This window comes from Puma concolor, chromosome B4 (assembly GCF_028749965.1).
Source record: "Puma concolor isolate L17-30 chromosome B4, mPumCon1.1.hap2, whole genome shotgun sequence".
Lineage (NCBI taxonomy): Eukaryota > Metazoa > Chordata > Mammalia > Carnivora > Felidae > Puma > Puma concolor.
In genome coordinates, this window is record NC_141673.1 from 95073428 (window position 1) to 95090286 (window position 16859).

Genomic DNA, 16859 nt, shown 5'->3' on the forward strand with positions numbered 1-16859 from the left:
CTGAAGTTACATCGGCTTTGTCACACTTTATTAATACTGTCTTTATTCAAAATGACGATCTTACCACCATTTACTGTATTTGTCAATACTTCAAATGTATCCTTTTAGAAATATTATCAAAATGGACTTTACTACCTATATTTATGTATTTCTTAACAAATCACTCTCGCACATCTCATCATGCATCTAGTATAAGATTAAAACATCTCAAGTGCCCACTGCTTTGTTAGAAAACATTTTAAAATATGCTGGTATCATTATGATGTGCTTCAAAGGTAATTTAACAAAAGAATAAAAAATAAAATCCTCTGATACAATATTAATGAGTATACAATGTCTGGCACATAGTATATACTTAGTAAATACTGGCTAAAAGTATGATGAACTATATACATATATCTAGTATCTAAAATAATTCTTAAATTAAAAATTAAATTACCCTTTTAGGAAGCAAAGATAGTAATCTACAATATTTTTGACAGAATTGTAAACTAACATGCTGATAGGTTCATATACACAGGTGTACATACAGAGGACAACCTTTCTTCGGGGACTCGGGATGCTTATTTACTAACAAAAAGTAACAATATATACCCACTTACACAAATTGCTGCCTCTGAAAAAGTGCAATACATAGCACCATTAAAATTAATCAAATCTGACATGAGAGTCATTTTTCAAGCCTTATAAAATTTTAGTTTGATTTCCTATCTCAAAAAATATCATTTTGAAAGAAAGCTACTTTAAAAAAAAGAAAAAGAAATCTACTTTTGTTTATTACTACATAATGATGACAATCTTCTCTACAATAATGAACATACCCCAAAGGGAGCCCCCTGCAGCCATCTTATCAGTTCTCTCATAGCAACAGAAACTGAAATACAGTTTGCATAGTCACTGTGGTTGGCTAAAGAAAGCAGGTTCATGCAACCAGTCAGAAAGCTAGAAACTGGGCAACCATAAAAGGAGAAATTTTAAATCTGCCTGGCAACAGTCTAAAAATAGAAAGAATACACTAGTATAAATCCCAGAATAGATGTGAATATAAGAGTAAAACTACCAGCAAAAACTTTATTTTCTTGGGGGAAAAGACGTGCCTTGCATTTCATCATCTAAAATACTAACTTGGCATCTTTTCTTACTAGATGGCAATTAAAGAAAAATGAACATAAAGCTCAATAAATGGGCCACTTTCAAGTTATATGTCATTGTTCATATTACCTTATTTATATATAGCTGTGTGTGTGTGTGCGTGTGTGTGTGTGTGTGGTACACATACATGTTTAAGCGTTTTTCTTCAGGAGAATGATGCAGCATTTTAATCACAGCTCTAAAACATTCGAGGCCCTATAAAATCTCTCAAAGTCTGAACAGCACTGCATTTTTTTTCTAGCACTTTTCCCCTGCAATTATTTGGGAATCTGAGTTACAGATAAAAGATTGTTTACTGTTTATTAAAATCACAAAAGATTAAATAACTTATCAAAGCAGATCTCTAAACAGAGTGGGGATTATGCCTTATTCTTTAATACAAACTTGTTCTAACATACAGTAGTAGCTTTCATACAGTAGGTATTCAACAATTGTTTTTCTCAATTAATTTATTGGTGAGGAAAACAAATTATCTAACTGTTCATGTCAAGTGGAAGCTAAATTAACATGTAAAATTATAATCTGTATAATACTGCTATTTTTGACTTTTCAATTCTGCCTAAAGTGGGATAATGCTAAAGTTGACAATGCCTAACATTTCTTATCGTTATCCAGATAACAAAACCTATTTCATCATTCTAACTTTCCAATGTAATAATGCCTAATATACATGTTTCTTTGTACTTTACAAATTTACTTTGTAGTATGTTTTAATTCCTAAAGATCACCAAAAAAATGTGCAATCTAATGTAGTAACTACAAAGACTGTGGGCTAGTAAGAACTAACCAGTCATAAAGGGAGGAGGGGCAGAAAAAAGGAAAAGAAGAAAAAAATTTTAATTTCAAGAAATTAAATTACACCTGCTGAAATAAAAGGCTGGTTAAACAGTCATGTTAAAACAACTGCTACTTATCAAAGTACTTGTTCTATGCATTTCTTACATCAAATCTTCCACCAAAGTATTTTAATGAAATGGCAAGTTAATTTTTAAATATTTTCTTTGGTGATTATCTGTTAGCCAAAATGTAAAGTGAATTCATACATTCGATACCAGAAAATTTAGTTTATACTATACTAAAAATTTGGTTATGAAAATTATATGTAAAGGGCTATTTTAATCATAAATAAGGCTTAGAAACAATGCCTTTAAAACACAGGAACATAAAACAGTTTTAAGTAACAAAAAAGAGCTCCAGTGAAGGATGGAAAAATATGCACAATATAAAATCAAATGAGCAAATTGAGTAATATAGCCTTTTAATGTAAACAGTTAAAGATAGCTAGATTTTAAAATTAAGTATAACCAAGCTTTTAAAATATAAATAGTATTATTTTAAACACTGGTCTGAATGAAAAGTAACTAAGCTTACTATCTTATTTATTTTTCTTACTGTTGTACTCATACGTGACTTGGATATCCAAAATCTAACTACAACTGTATTCACATCTTTTATGTACATAGATCTTGTTTACTTTATCTGAAACAAATAAACTATAATCCTCAGCACAAAGGAAAGCAATAGGAGTTAACATGAGTTACAATTAGTGAGGGAGAACATAAAAATGGGTCAAACTTTGATCACAAGGTGTTCCAAGTGGAAAAAATTATTTTATAATTCTAGATACATAAGTCAAGTATCATTTTAAATATAAACCTCAGCACTTCCTATTTGCTTAAATATTATTTAAAGCAGCTATACTTTTTTGAAAAAAATGTTTTTATACTACCCAGTTTTATTTCAAGAGAACAGAGAAAGCATGATGTTTGCATAACAGTATTCGACAGCAGTCACACATCACATACTAATCTGAATTTGAGGGGTGGGGGGGGCACTAAATAACCAATGACACCTCAGTGTTAATTAGTACAACAACTAAAATGCCTTGGAGGAGTTTAGACAGTGCCAGAAACTTTACCTTTCATTTCTCCATTCTATTCCCCCTCTGCTGGCCCTCTCTCTCAAGAACTCACAGGAGTTTAAAATGTCAGCTGAGAGCCAGATGTTCTGGGGCCCTCGCCTATGTGTACAAAAGTGTTGCTTTAATAACAAACATAACTAAAGGAAAGACCCTAATCTTCTTTCATATCCTGGAGCAAACTCAAATTCTTCTTTGTATGTATTATTTTTCCTTTTCTATAGCAAAGCAACATTGTTGGTATGTTATCCCTCCTTGCAGATCTAATTAAAATTATATTTACCACAACTTTTCATCTGATTGGAAAAATAGCAAATCTGTATCTTCATAAATTGATTGTTCTTCAGTTAAAACTTCAGAAAAAAGTTATGCTTTTGATGGCAAGATCTCTCCCGGGCATACAAGTCAGAATGGGCCAACACCCCTAGGGAGCAAAGAAAAATTACATTCCCATTCTAAAATTTTTCTCATTAGTAATGCATAAAAATACAATCTACTTGTTTCTGGCAAATATTCCTAAGAAGCTTCCTTTCACAGGTTAGGCTGTCAGAAGCTATTATCAACAGTTCCTAATCAACAGTTCCTATCAACAGTTCCTTCATCTAAAGCCATGAATTATCACTGTGTTTCATCATTTCAAACCTAAAAAACATCGGCAGAGATCTGACCAAATAACACTATACTTCGGAAACTCTCTTAACCACTCTCTTTCTAACCATCATAATAAATGAACCAATGTTCTCTACCCATTCAATAAACATACTGACTGGTAACCACAAATACACTGAGATCTTATGTTATTCTGCTCTCATCTAAACCCGTTCATATTGGTTGTGCTTGTTACTGTATTCTGCTGTATGTTTTTATTATAAGCTATAGAATACAATTAAATTTTGTGCAAACTAAATGAAATATGAGTGCAAAAAAAAGAGCTGGTAGATATGCATCAATTAAGAGACTGATGCAGAAAAACACAATGCAGATATGCAGGGGGCTATTGGCTTAGGTATATCATTTAATAAAATCTTTAGTTCTAAAGTTTTCTATCTAGAATAAATAGAAATTAAATTAGGAGACCTGAAAAGATCCTTTAAGGTTTTTTTTTTTTTAAATGTTTATTTTCAAGAGAGAGGGAGAGACAGAGCGGGAGCGGGAGGAGGGGCAGAGAGAGAGGGAGACACAGAATCAGAATTCAAAGCAGCTCCAGGCTCTGAGCTGTTAGCACAGAGCCCAATGCGGGGCTCAAACCCAATAAACCAATAGATCATGACCTGAGCCCAAGTCAGAGGCTTAACCAACTGAGCCACCCAGGTGCCCCAGAATCCTTTAAGTTTTGATTCTTAAATAAAATTGTGATAAATTGCACTCCAAAATGCACTGTTCTGCTGAGAAAAAATGAAAATACATTGGTTTTTTTCATGTATTCAATCTTTATCAAATGCCTAAGTGGTCACTATTATAGGACGATTTTAAAATACTCTAAAGAACAATGTGATTTTAAAAATCACCTGTGATTTTTAAAATCAATGTGATTTTAAAAAACCCCTGATTTTAAAAATCAGGGGCACCTGGGTGGCGCAGTCGGTTAAGCGTCCGACTTCAGCCAGGTCACGATCTCGCGGTCCGTGAGTTCGAGCCCCGCGTCAGGCTCTGGGCTGATGGCTCAGAGCCTGGAGCCTGTTTCCGATTCTGTGTCTCCCTCTCTCTCTGCCCCTCCCCCGTTCATGCTCTGTCTCTCTCTGTCCCAAAAATAAATAAAAAACGTTGAAAAAAAAATTTAAAAAAAAAAAGTACAAAAACATAGCATAGATTAAAGTGTTACTGCATGTAGATTCTAATATAAATGTGGAAGAGATATACAGGCAGTAATATAATGCATGGATATCTTTCTACATGAATGCCCATGAAAACTAAAAGTTCTCTACTTTCCATTAACTGTCATCTCTCCAAAACAGACTGTTTATTCTTAATAATCAAAAACATGATTTCAAATGTGTCATTATAAACAAGACCTCTACACAGCCCTTATTAAGTCTTCCTGATAGGGTTAGTACTCCTAATTTTTATAAACCAGATTTCTAAAAACTGACTCTGCATAAAGAATCACTCAAATTTCAGCTGGGAAACAGAAAGAGTATGCCTTTCTTTACAATTTCAATTGCAATTGCACTTCTGCTCATAACCCTATTTATAATTCAGTTACATCCACAAGACTTCACAAGTAGTTGCTAAGCAACAGGAACATACTGAGTTCAGAGCTATTGAAATCTGGCCCTCTGCCATATGAAAATATTTATCAGAGCCTAGAGCCTCCAGAATTTACAAAATGAAGAAGGAAAGAAAAAGAAAGAAAATTTCCAAAGAAATACAATAATAAATAGAGTAAATCACAAAGCTCTTTTAAAAGATTCACAAACTCAGATCAGGGACTTCATTTTGGCATTTCCAAATATTTACTATAATTCTCTCCTCAATTTTTTTTTAATCTTTCTCATGTTGAAACAAAGACTCTGAAGTTATTCTACTAGAGAACAGAAGAAATATGATTAGCCATGTCACTCTTGATGGTGTAACAAATGACCTAATAAATAAATATATTGTGTAAAGAACATTCCTGGGAGAAACTAGAAGAACAGTCTATGGGACATGACTGAGACTTTCTATGTTGGGTCTTTAAGGCCAGGAGATAAGAAACTATACTATTTCATCAAATTCTTTTATCCTCATATGCCTGGTTAACTGCTAAGAGATAATTTTTATTGCCCCAAACTTCACGGTTTTCCAATTTTAAGCACCTCTAATAATTAAAAAATTAAGCATATTTAAAAATTTATTCACAACCCAAAATGGCTACAAAAATTAACTATCATTTTTCAACAGATAATGAAATGTCACTTAATATGTTTCAACACCCATTCACTGATAAAAATAAAAATTAAGGACATAAAGACTGCTCCTTACATTCATAAAGGCTACTTGAAACTTTATATTTAGCGGTAAAACACCACAGGTATTTCCATTCAAGGCAAAAACAAAGTGTGATAACACACTTAATACTGTTCTAGAAATCACACCAAAGTTAGTAAGAACACACAGAAGATACAATGAAGAAAACATTTATTTCAGAATCACAAGAAAAAGGTATCCAGAAACAATGACATATGTGAAAAAATCCACAGAGGTAGAAAATACATGAAATATTAGAGCTACATTGGATATAAGACTTGTAGAAAAATATCAATTATTCCTGGATAAAACTTACTAGAAGTAATTCTAGCTAAAATGCCATCTAGTTACTTTTATAGCACAACAACCTTGTGAAATTAATCTGCAAAAAAAAAAGGCAAAACAGGAAAAAAACTGAAAGTCAAAAGAAAAAATGATGCTTGCCTTCTCAGATGTGAGAGCATATGACAAAGCAGTAATTATTATCGTAAGTATTAAAAGGTGAGTGCAATAAATTATCTAGAAGACAGACACAAGCAATAAAATATCTGATAGAGACAACATCAGAAATTAACAGGGAAATGAATAGACTTTGAAATAAATGGTTGAAAATGGATCAAAATAGCAGTTGAGTAAGTGATGAACCACTGAATTCTACTCCTGAAACCAATATTGCACTGTATGTCAGCTAACTAGAATGTAAATTTTAAAATTTTGAAGAAAAAAAAATAGCAGTTGAGCATATCAGTACAATAGCAAACAAACTAGATACAAAATCACAAAAATTTTCAAAGGCACAGAAAGCACTACAAGTAACCACAAATTCTGAGAAATACTTGAAAACTAAAAAGCACAAAGATATGGAATTAGTATCCAGAATAAAAAAGAACACCTATTACTGAATAAAAAGGACAATTCAAAATAAAAATTAAAAATCATAAACAGGCAATACATAAAAAACCAAACATAAGAAAAAAGTTAAACTTAATAATCACAGAAACACTAAACAAAAGAAAACACATTTTTACACATCTGATTGGCAACTATATTTAGCAATAATATACAGCAGTGAGTAGTCTCAATACACGGCTGGTAGAGGACATCATTGTCATAACCATTTTTAAAGGCAAATAGGCAAGAACTATGCATCATTTTGACACACCAGAGATATTTTGAGAAACCTATCTTAAGATAAACTAAAATATTTTAAAAAGGAATGTTATCATGATACCTACTAGTGAACCAAAATAGCAAAAATACAAATTGTTTTTGTTTAGTTTGTGGACAGAGATTTAGACTTAGACAAAAATAAATTCTCTCTTGCAATCCAGAACTCATTATTCAACTATGAGTTTTGATACAGGTAAGAAGGAACATGATACCTAAAAAAGATAAAAGTAATGAGGGTATTGATAAACATGAAGGTTGGTTCCAGGACTACAGAATTACTAAAACCATATGATAGAAGGGAAATCTCAGCCATACTGAATTAGTATTCTAATATTAATGTTGACTTGAAACAAAGATGCCTTCTTTTTTTAGGTGTTTTCATTTGAGAATACAATGTGTGGGTTTAAAAGTATTGGTGTATCCTAATAATCTGTACAATTTTAGGGTGTGATAGTTCAGTGGTGAACACGATTTGAACTTATTCATGTTTAGAGGGTGTCTGAAATGGAGAACCAGGCAGATCCATCTACTCTGACCCTAAATGAGGCCCTAAAGTAAAATTGCTTAAAGAAGCTGGATCCCAAAAATTACAAGTGGGGAATTTTTGAAGTATGTCCATATTCAGGGGGAGATCGAAGAAGCCCAACCAAAAGAATTGTAGACAAAATGACAACAACGACTGTTCATAGAACAAAAAGTTCTTTTTTTTTTTTTTTAATTTTTTTTTTCAACGTTTATTTTTGGGACAGAGAGAGACAGAGCATGAACGGGGGAGGGGCAGAGAGAGAGGGAGACACAGAATCAGAAACAGGCTCCAGGCTCTGAGCCATCAGCCCAGAGCCTGACGCAGGGCTCGAACTCACGGACCGCGAGATCGTGACCTGGCTGAAGTCGGACGCTTAACCGACTGTGCCACCCAGGCGCCCCGAAAAAGTTCTTTTTAAAAAGACAATTTGAAGATGATAATTCAGACACTGGAGGAACTTAGGTGCCTGACACTGGAAGGAATCACAAGTGAAATTCCTTAAGTAAAGGAATTTACAGAATTTAAATTAAAAAAAAAAAAAAAAAAAAAACGAACACACAAACGGGCGCATGGGTGGCTAAGTCGGTTAAGCATCTGACTTCAGCTCAGGTCATGATCTCACAGTCCGTGAGTTCGAGCCCCGCGTCGGGCTCTGTGCTGACAGCTCAGAGCCTGGAGCCTGCTTCAGATTCTGTGTCTCCCTCTCTCTGACCCTCCTCCGTTCATGCTCTTTCTCGGTCTCAAAAATAAATAAACGTTAAAAAAAAATTTTCTTAAATACAAACAAATATAACACCCATCACTAAGAAAATAGGTTTAAAAAAAATGCTGTGGAGCATCCACACTAAGAACACGAAAAAGGTTAAGAAGAATGTGGTAGATTTCTTTCATGGGCATGAATATAAAGTGTACCACAAAGCAGCTGCAGAATTCTTAGTACTTTTGTGCTGCAAAAGCTGGAGTCAGACATACCTTTTTGAATACTGGTACTATTGTTTCCTAGCTAAGTTACCTGTTCAAGATAATATATCCCCTCTTTTCCTCAGTATCCTCAACTATGAAACTGAAATGGTTAATGACGCCTCTCCTCCTAAAAATGTTACAGGGGTTAAATGGGATAATAAAATAGAAAGTACTTAGGTATGTAAGTAGTCAATATTTTCCAGGTTTTATATGTCATTGTGTTAAAACACAAAAAAAACATATTTCTAAATATTTATATAGGAATGCAGGCGATATTTTAAAGTCTGGAAGAATAAATGCCAAACTAGTTTATAGCAGTTCACACGGAGAAAGACAAGAGAACAGAAATACAGAGTTTCACGTAGATGTGCCAGTTCCAATTTTCATAATGAAAACACATTCATGCAATCTGTATGTTAACGGTTAAACTAGCTCCACTTTTCCCCATCTCTTCCACGCTAATGATAAGCCAGGGCAGCAGTGGCATTTAAAAATGTGATTAGTTGACCCACCCAGACATTAAACCCCAGAAGAGACAGAGAAGGGAGGCTAATATCCAAAAGATAAATTCCCAGCATTTCCCATGAGCAGCAAGTACAAGTATCACTTCCCAACCCCTCACAATCACTTGATTCGGCACTGATGCAAAATAAAACAGTAAATCTCAGATACAAAAATGAATATAATCACAAATAGGTGCCAAACCCCACAAGCAAAAACTAGTTAATTGCCAGAATGAACAGAAAACATTCCAAAATAGTACATTAAATATCCTGAAAGCGTACTGTACCCAAGTTGACATAAAAGGAAATTAATTTTAAATATTAGAAATTCAAATCATGAGCTTCATGGACACAGCTGAAGTGAGACACAGTTAATCAAAACCAAATGCTCTCTCAAAATACTATACAAAGGAAAACAGAAAAGCTAAGAGAGATGGAGAACACACCCGGAAGCAACAACTTTCCCTGAAGATGAGTTTTAGGAAAATAAGAACTGAGAAGAAAAGAAAATAAGAAAAACCAATTCAGAGTTAAATTTAAAAATATATATATACTTTTTCCCTAGAACAGGGCTACTAATTACAAAAACAGACTAAATTAAACAAGCAAAAAAAACTAACACCTAGACATACTGGGTTAAGATTTCAGAAAACCAATGAAGAAATACTAATAACTTAGAGTAAAAAAATCATTTAACCACAAAGGAAAAAGAATTAAACTGACATCAGACTTGTCATCAACAATACTGAATGCTAAAATAAACAAGAGAATATCCTCAAAGTTCAGGGGAAAAGTTATTTTTAGCCTCAAATTCTACTGCCAGAAAAACTAGCAATCAACAGGATAGAGAAATAAAGATGTTATTTCTGAGCAAAGACTGAAGAAACAGACGCTTGCTAAAATAATTACACAAAGATATAGTACAGATACAAGACAGCAAAAGACCCTAAGAAATTGGAGGAATGCTCCAAAAGGAAACATCAATGCTCCAAAAAACAAGTAAAACTCATGGGCTGGCTGAAATTGAAGATCCATCACCTTCAAAATAAATATTCTGGAATTAAAATCTCAGATAACCATAAGATGGGAGTTAACAGATATATGGGTTGTGAAATGTAGGGCAAAAATAAAATTGTCAGCCTAAAAAAAGTATCAGGTTTCAAACTGGGTAAAGTGACAAAAATATCAGATATGCATTATAAAACAAGAGACACACCCCATAACAAAATAGCACAGAAAGGTTAAAAATTTAAAGGACAGAAAAACAATACACTATTTAACATGAAAAAAGGAATTCAAATAGAAAATCATGTAATTGGACAAAAAAAATATATTTCCTATAAATAAAAGGTACAATCTACTAAATTGTATCACTTCAAATCATATAAAGCAAAAACAGGATTAAAAAAAGTCAGGAAGAAATTAATACATCCACAATCAGGGCTAAACACACCAATCTACAGATGAAGAAAATGAAAGCAGTATAAACAATGCATTTCTTAATCAACATGCTAAAAAAATAGAAAGATAGAACTGTATGTCCATCAAACCTAGAACATGCATTTTCCATGAACACATACATCTGACACACAATATTGATCACATATGCAGTGACAAGGAAATATTAATAAATTCAAAGACAAAAAAAAATCACACAAGGCCACATTCTTTGGCCATAAGATAACAAAGTTAGATGAGCAACAATGAAATGAGAGGAAAAGGATCTCCTTATAAATTTAAAAGAGTAAAAACTCTTTTGGATTAAGGAGGAAATCATTAAGGAAATGACAGCCTTAAATGCACATATTAATAAAAAAACCCCACAAACTCAAAAATGTTAGTAAAGGAGGAAAGGTATTACAATAAAAACAGAAAATTATGAGAGAAAACTCAATAAAACAGCAACCATCCATAAAACCAACAGCCAGTTCTTTGAAAAAAACTATTAAAAAGTGGAAAATATATCAAGGAATATCAAAATAAAATATAATAAACAATATAAGAAATTATAAGAAAACATGTAACTACAAATATAAAGCATTACAATACATTGAAACAATGGTTCAAATATCCAGGTATATGAAAGGTTGTCAAAGGTATGTGTGAAAAATACTAAGGGATTTGAACTTATGCAACTTATCAATAAATTTCATCAGTGCTAGGTGGCTGCCAGAAATGTCAAAACAAAGTTAAACTGCAGACCCGAAGCACACTAAGGGAAGAGAGACATTTTTTACTATTACATTTATTTCTGAGTGTCCCAGATAAAGAGGGACTCAAAAAACAGTAGGACAAAACAGGATGATCAGGCCAAAGAATGACCTAGAACAACGTGTTGTATGAGGAGTAGTTGGGAAAATAGAGGATATCTAGCCTAGAAAACACAGGTGAATTCTAATGACTTTCTTTAAATAGCACTGGATCTATCATGTAAAAGAAATACAGAGAGAAACGGGCAGGTAGGCAGGCAGACAGACAGACAGACAGACAGACGGACAAATAGACGGGCACAGAAACAAAAAAATGAAAGGCCAATACCACCTCAAAATCAACAAATGTTGATTTGTTCAGATGACTCCCCCCAAAAAAAGGAATTGCCTTATGAAATTAGAGACTCTCCCTCCTGTCATTAGAAATGTTGAAGCAGAAACTAGATAATTACTTGTCAGAAATAATAAACAGAAGATTCCTGTGAGAAGTGTGATGTTACTTGATCACTTAGGTCTATTCCACTTCCAAGATTTTAGTATTCTACATTGTTTGCTAATAAATTTTGTTACCTAAGAGGAACACAAAAACTAAAAACTCAAAGTTTATCCCAGACTTTTGAATCATTCACACTCAACTCCAATAGTCTCAAAGATTACACATCTTTATCCTCAAGACATTTATTACTGTCTTACATGCTTCTCTTTAGGGTTATTTGTCTATATAGAAAATACTCTTCCATGTACTTTGCTATGACCCCCAACTGAATATTTATTGAACTGCATTCAATAAATTCCTCTGTTTTGGTCTAATTCCCTTGCCTCTTTACCTATAAATAAAACCCCCTCAGTCGGCCTCGACTATTCTCCTAATCTAACATTTTCCCAATTAATTGCTCTAGAGAAGTGTCAAAACTTCCCAAATGTTTCAGAGATGTGTGTTCTCCACAAGAGAAGCAAGCCCTTCTCCCAATCCAATAACCTGCAGCACATAAAGCAAAATTGGTACCTTTCTACTATAACCATTTCTCTAATCCTAGTGAAGCTGTTTACTGAGATGAAACACATACCCACAAACAAAACCTAAGCAACACTGTCAAAAGACAAAAAGAAACAGGTTGTCCCCCTGATGCATGAGTGTGTGGCTTTCATCCACACTCTAGCTGGCCTCTAGCTTTTAAGTACCCGACTATGTAGTAATAAATGACCAATGGCCTTTCAGAGAGTCTAGAGAGCTCGAAGCCCCATCTAAAACTAACACTTCTAGGTTGCAGAAAGATCCTGCTGTTCAACTTCTAGAGAGGAAGGCAAAGAGCAAACAACTGCCTAATACCATCCCTTTCCTCCCTTACTTCTCTAAACTAGCCTCATTATCACCCATTGCTGTGTCACCTACTCACCCTCATCGCCCCAAATATATCAATCAGTAATACATTTTATCATTGGCCATACTGATATTAGCAGACACACATACTTGCATTTCTTTATAAACATAAATCTTTATGCCTTTATAGTATGGTTATATATTCTTTATGTTGTATAGTTCCTTATTTTTATTTAAATTAGATTACGGTTTTCTGTATGCAATTTTTCAAGCATACAAAAAATAATATAATAAATGATAATAATTGCTTCTTGCGACCCTTCATCTAACTTAAAACATATTAAAATAAAACTTCTAATACATTCATTTTAGTTTCAGTCTTAAATTCACTTTGTTAAAATGGTGATAAATTTAAGTATGTGGAAATGGAAAGGATAAAGGTAGAACTAGAAAACTTGACCATGTTATGTTCATAAATACACACTGTCTAATGTATGTCAATGAACCATTTGTGAAAACAGAAGCAGTCAGATTTTGATGATGAATTCAAAGTGGTACATTTACACTAAAACTTTATAGTTAGTAAGGTCATAAAATGTCATTTCTCTGTGTATACCAGTTGGTGTCACTACAACTGAAAACACAGTAACAAGACTATAATGAAAAGAGGTCTAAAACTGATTTCTATGTAATATGAACATATTGTATGCATGAGTAATGTTCATATATGAAGCCCGTTAGTTCATTTCAATACAAACCTGAGGAAAATTATAAAAAGTGAAAATCATTTTTTAAAAGACCAAATCCAAATATGGTATTCTAAATCTCCTGAGAAATTTACATTAAACAATCTACTAACCTTGGTATGATTAAAATTAAAACCAAACAGAAAAACTTCCCAAAGGTGAGAGAGAGATAGACATAAGGCCTGAGGGGTCAAGGGTGGGAAGTGGGGGTGGTCACAAAGAAAGGACCTTAATCTCTTACCTGTGGGTAGCTTGATACTGTGAAAAGGGCTTCCTCTTCTGTGAACCACTGCTACTTAGTTCATTTGTATAAACATTAAAAGCTAATGCAGACTTCTAGAACAGCCTTCTTAAGCCTAAATTCCTTGCTTGGTTCATATTCATAAAAAATTAAAAAAAAAAACAGGCATACAGTAGATTGGCTACATATTAAAATTCCTTTCAAACAGTGGTTCACATCTGTTGTATAGTTTGTGCAGCAAACATCCCATTAACCACAAAAGCCAAAAAACGTCAGACAGTATGCCAATGAAGCTCACAGAACACACAAAGTACATCTTCCAAAGGACTGTTGCAAGTGAAGATGCCTAGAATCAGAATTCTTTTGTACTGCTTTCTATTCTGCCAACTATTAGGACTGCAGCAACTGTGTGCAGTTAAGTACCTCCCACATATTACCCAATAGTATCAATAGGCATAAAGCTATAAAAGCAGAACTATAAGCTTTAAAGGCTTATAGCTTCTCGTAATTCCACATATTGTCAGTTGTGGAGGTCTCAGTACTCTTATTCTAAAGCATCAACTCTGTTCTTTCAGTCCAAAAGGCTGAATTCTTATACATTCCAAACAGAAAATCCATGACACATATTATTTGCTGCCCTAGCACAGCCAGACTGCAGTTACAGCTAGCTGGCACCAGTAAGAACAATTTACATAAAGCAGTCCTCATTTCATGACCAAACTAAAGGAGAATACTGCTGAGTAAACCCTCCCCCATTCGTTCCCCAACAAGCACTGACTGGTTCTAGAATATATCTAGTTATGTATTTATCAATATGATTCAAATCCAGGTAATAAGAGAAAATCAACTTACAATTCTTATGTAACTGAAATTCTACTTCCACCATGCCAAAAATATTTCTAACACCCAGAGATATCCAAAAGCCTTAGTTTTTCTGTGGTATAGATCAATATGATTACATAAATCAAAGAATTGCTATTTTTAACAATCATTAAAAATACAAATTATAATTCACATTAGCTAAAAGCTGTCCTCATCCTACTCCACAGCCAACTTTCAAATTTTAACTAATAGCTTAAATAGTAAATGATCATTAAATACATTTGTTCTTAGAACCACACTGCTTTACATTTCACCAAATAATAAGACTTAATGCGTCTTCAAGTACCACTGTTACACATATTTACCACTAGTTAATATTACTAAAGTTTTTTTATAAACTCAGACATGGTAAATTACAAATATCTACACAAGAACATATTTTTTCAGTGGCACATTCTTGTTTAACCTAAATCATTCTTGTGCTGGTTTTACTGGCCAGATATGACTGAGCAAGAGTTGAGTCACTGTCTACGAAGTCCTTTGTTTAAATTTTTTTCAATAATTACCTTATGATCTACTAATAAATAATTCGATATCTTCACTTCTATCTTTCCACTTATTTTAGTGGGTATAAATATATTAAATTTCATTTTCAAATAAGTCTGGAAACTAGGTTAGTGCATATCTAAAATGATAATAAAATGAAAAGAAGTACTTAATATGCTAACCAGGGGTTATCCAAAATATGTTTATTTTTTAATCTTATTTTCAGCTGTTTTAAAACTGTGTTCTTAAACTATATTACACAATAAAGACAATGGGGCTCTAAATTAGGGGAAAGATAAAGTTATCATACATCAACAGGAATTAGTAGACTTCTAATCCTAAATATCTAGGTTTTCTTTGATAAGCAATAATAGAGTTTCTCAAATATTCTCTTTTCAGAATCTGTGCTCCACCAGCAGCAGGAGGAGAAACAGGGGCAAATAAATATAAATAATATGGTATGATTCCACATAATATACACTGTGTAAGGAACATTTGGCCACTGATCATAAAATCTCAGAATTGGAAACCATCCAAGTATTGTATTCCTTCCAGTTTTAATTTTGTTAGATGTGTCGTCCTTCTCTCTTCCTACTTTATGCATCAAACTCTTTAAATAAAAGTACTTGAAAATCAAAGAACCTAAAATCATTTAGACCAGCATAAAATATAACGTAATTAACAACTATTTTTTTAAAGCTGATTAAGTTAAACAATCACCTAACAGTGAATTAATCATAAGAAGTTAAATTCTCTACAACCTGCTTAGTAAAGAACCAATAATGTCAGTTATTATTCTAGCTCAGTGCTTTGCAAATTAATAATGATAAATAACTAATGTTTTATTTCCAATCCATCAAAGATCAATACTTTTGTAAATACAATGAAAATAAATTACTTGAAAAGTGAAATAAAGAGGAGGTATATAAAATATATGCCTCAATTATTTTTATTATTTGACACAAGTGACATAACATTACTTTATCAGATTGATATAAAAATTTCTAGACACTCATAACTTCAGCTCTAATCTCATGGAAGACCAGAACACACAAAAACTAATCTGAACTGACCTTGAACTGGTTCACAGAGCACATTTTGGCAGCGTTCACCTAGCTATTCACTACCTATTCTATCTTACCCCCAGGATTCTCAATCCCTTGGTACTTTCACCTACTCATATTTAGTGTCTATCTTCCCATTTCTCCTGCCCCAATGTAAATTCCTTGAGGCCAGGGATCTTGTATGCCAGACATCAAAACAGTGCCTGGCAAATAACAGGTACATAATAAATACTTGTGAAATTTGTTGAATCAACTGATCAATTCACAATCCATTTTTGTTTTCACTCTATCATGCTTCCTTAGCACAAATAAGAATTCTTACTGTGTCCTCTATGAGCTCTTTAAAGTCCTCTCTTTGAGATTTAAACACCTTACTTTCTGGCATTTTTACTGTAAATCAGCCAGACCCCTAACAACCCCTTACCCTAAAGATCATTTTCTAAAGTATCCAGGTAGTCCAGATTTCTCTCCAATTACATAATGTTTGAAAAACTAAAACAAAAACAAAACAAAAACAAATGTGCCAGAGGGAACCTTGTGAAGAAAAAGTAACCAATATTTACTAATAATTTGTATCCCACACTGCACTATGTACTTTATATATACTATGCTCATTTAAATCCCAGTATCAACTCTGTACGGTAGAGACTTTATTCCCATTTTAAAGATAAGAAAACTAAAGTCTGAAAATAAGCAACTAGCTTCATCCCATAAAAAATAATGCATAAGAC

At 33.2% G+C, this 16859-nt stretch overlaps 1 protein-coding gene and 1 non-coding gene across 5 annotated transcripts in view; one reads left to right on the forward strand and one right to left on the reverse strand.

The window, feature by feature from the left end:
• Window positions 1-16859, reverse strand: part of ATF7IP (activating transcription factor 7 interacting protein) — a 124788-nt gene that overhangs the window by 85196 nt on the left and 22733 nt on the right. Inside the window, exon 1 of one of the 4 annotated variants that reach the window (XM_086714021.1) lies at window positions 13697-15831. The exons of the other annotated variants lie outside the window; for them this stretch is intronic. The gene's annotated coding sequence lies outside the window, so the exon portion shown is untranslated. Of the gene's footprint in view, window positions 1-13696; window positions 15832-16859 lie in introns of those variants that run through there. 4 annotated transcript variants of the gene reach the window in all.
• On the forward strand, window positions 7277-7394 carry LOC112868041 (small nucleolar RNA SNORA40). Its single transcript, XR_003224236.1, has one exon. It is a non-coding gene; the product is annotated as a small nucleolar RNA SNORA40 (small nucleolar RNA).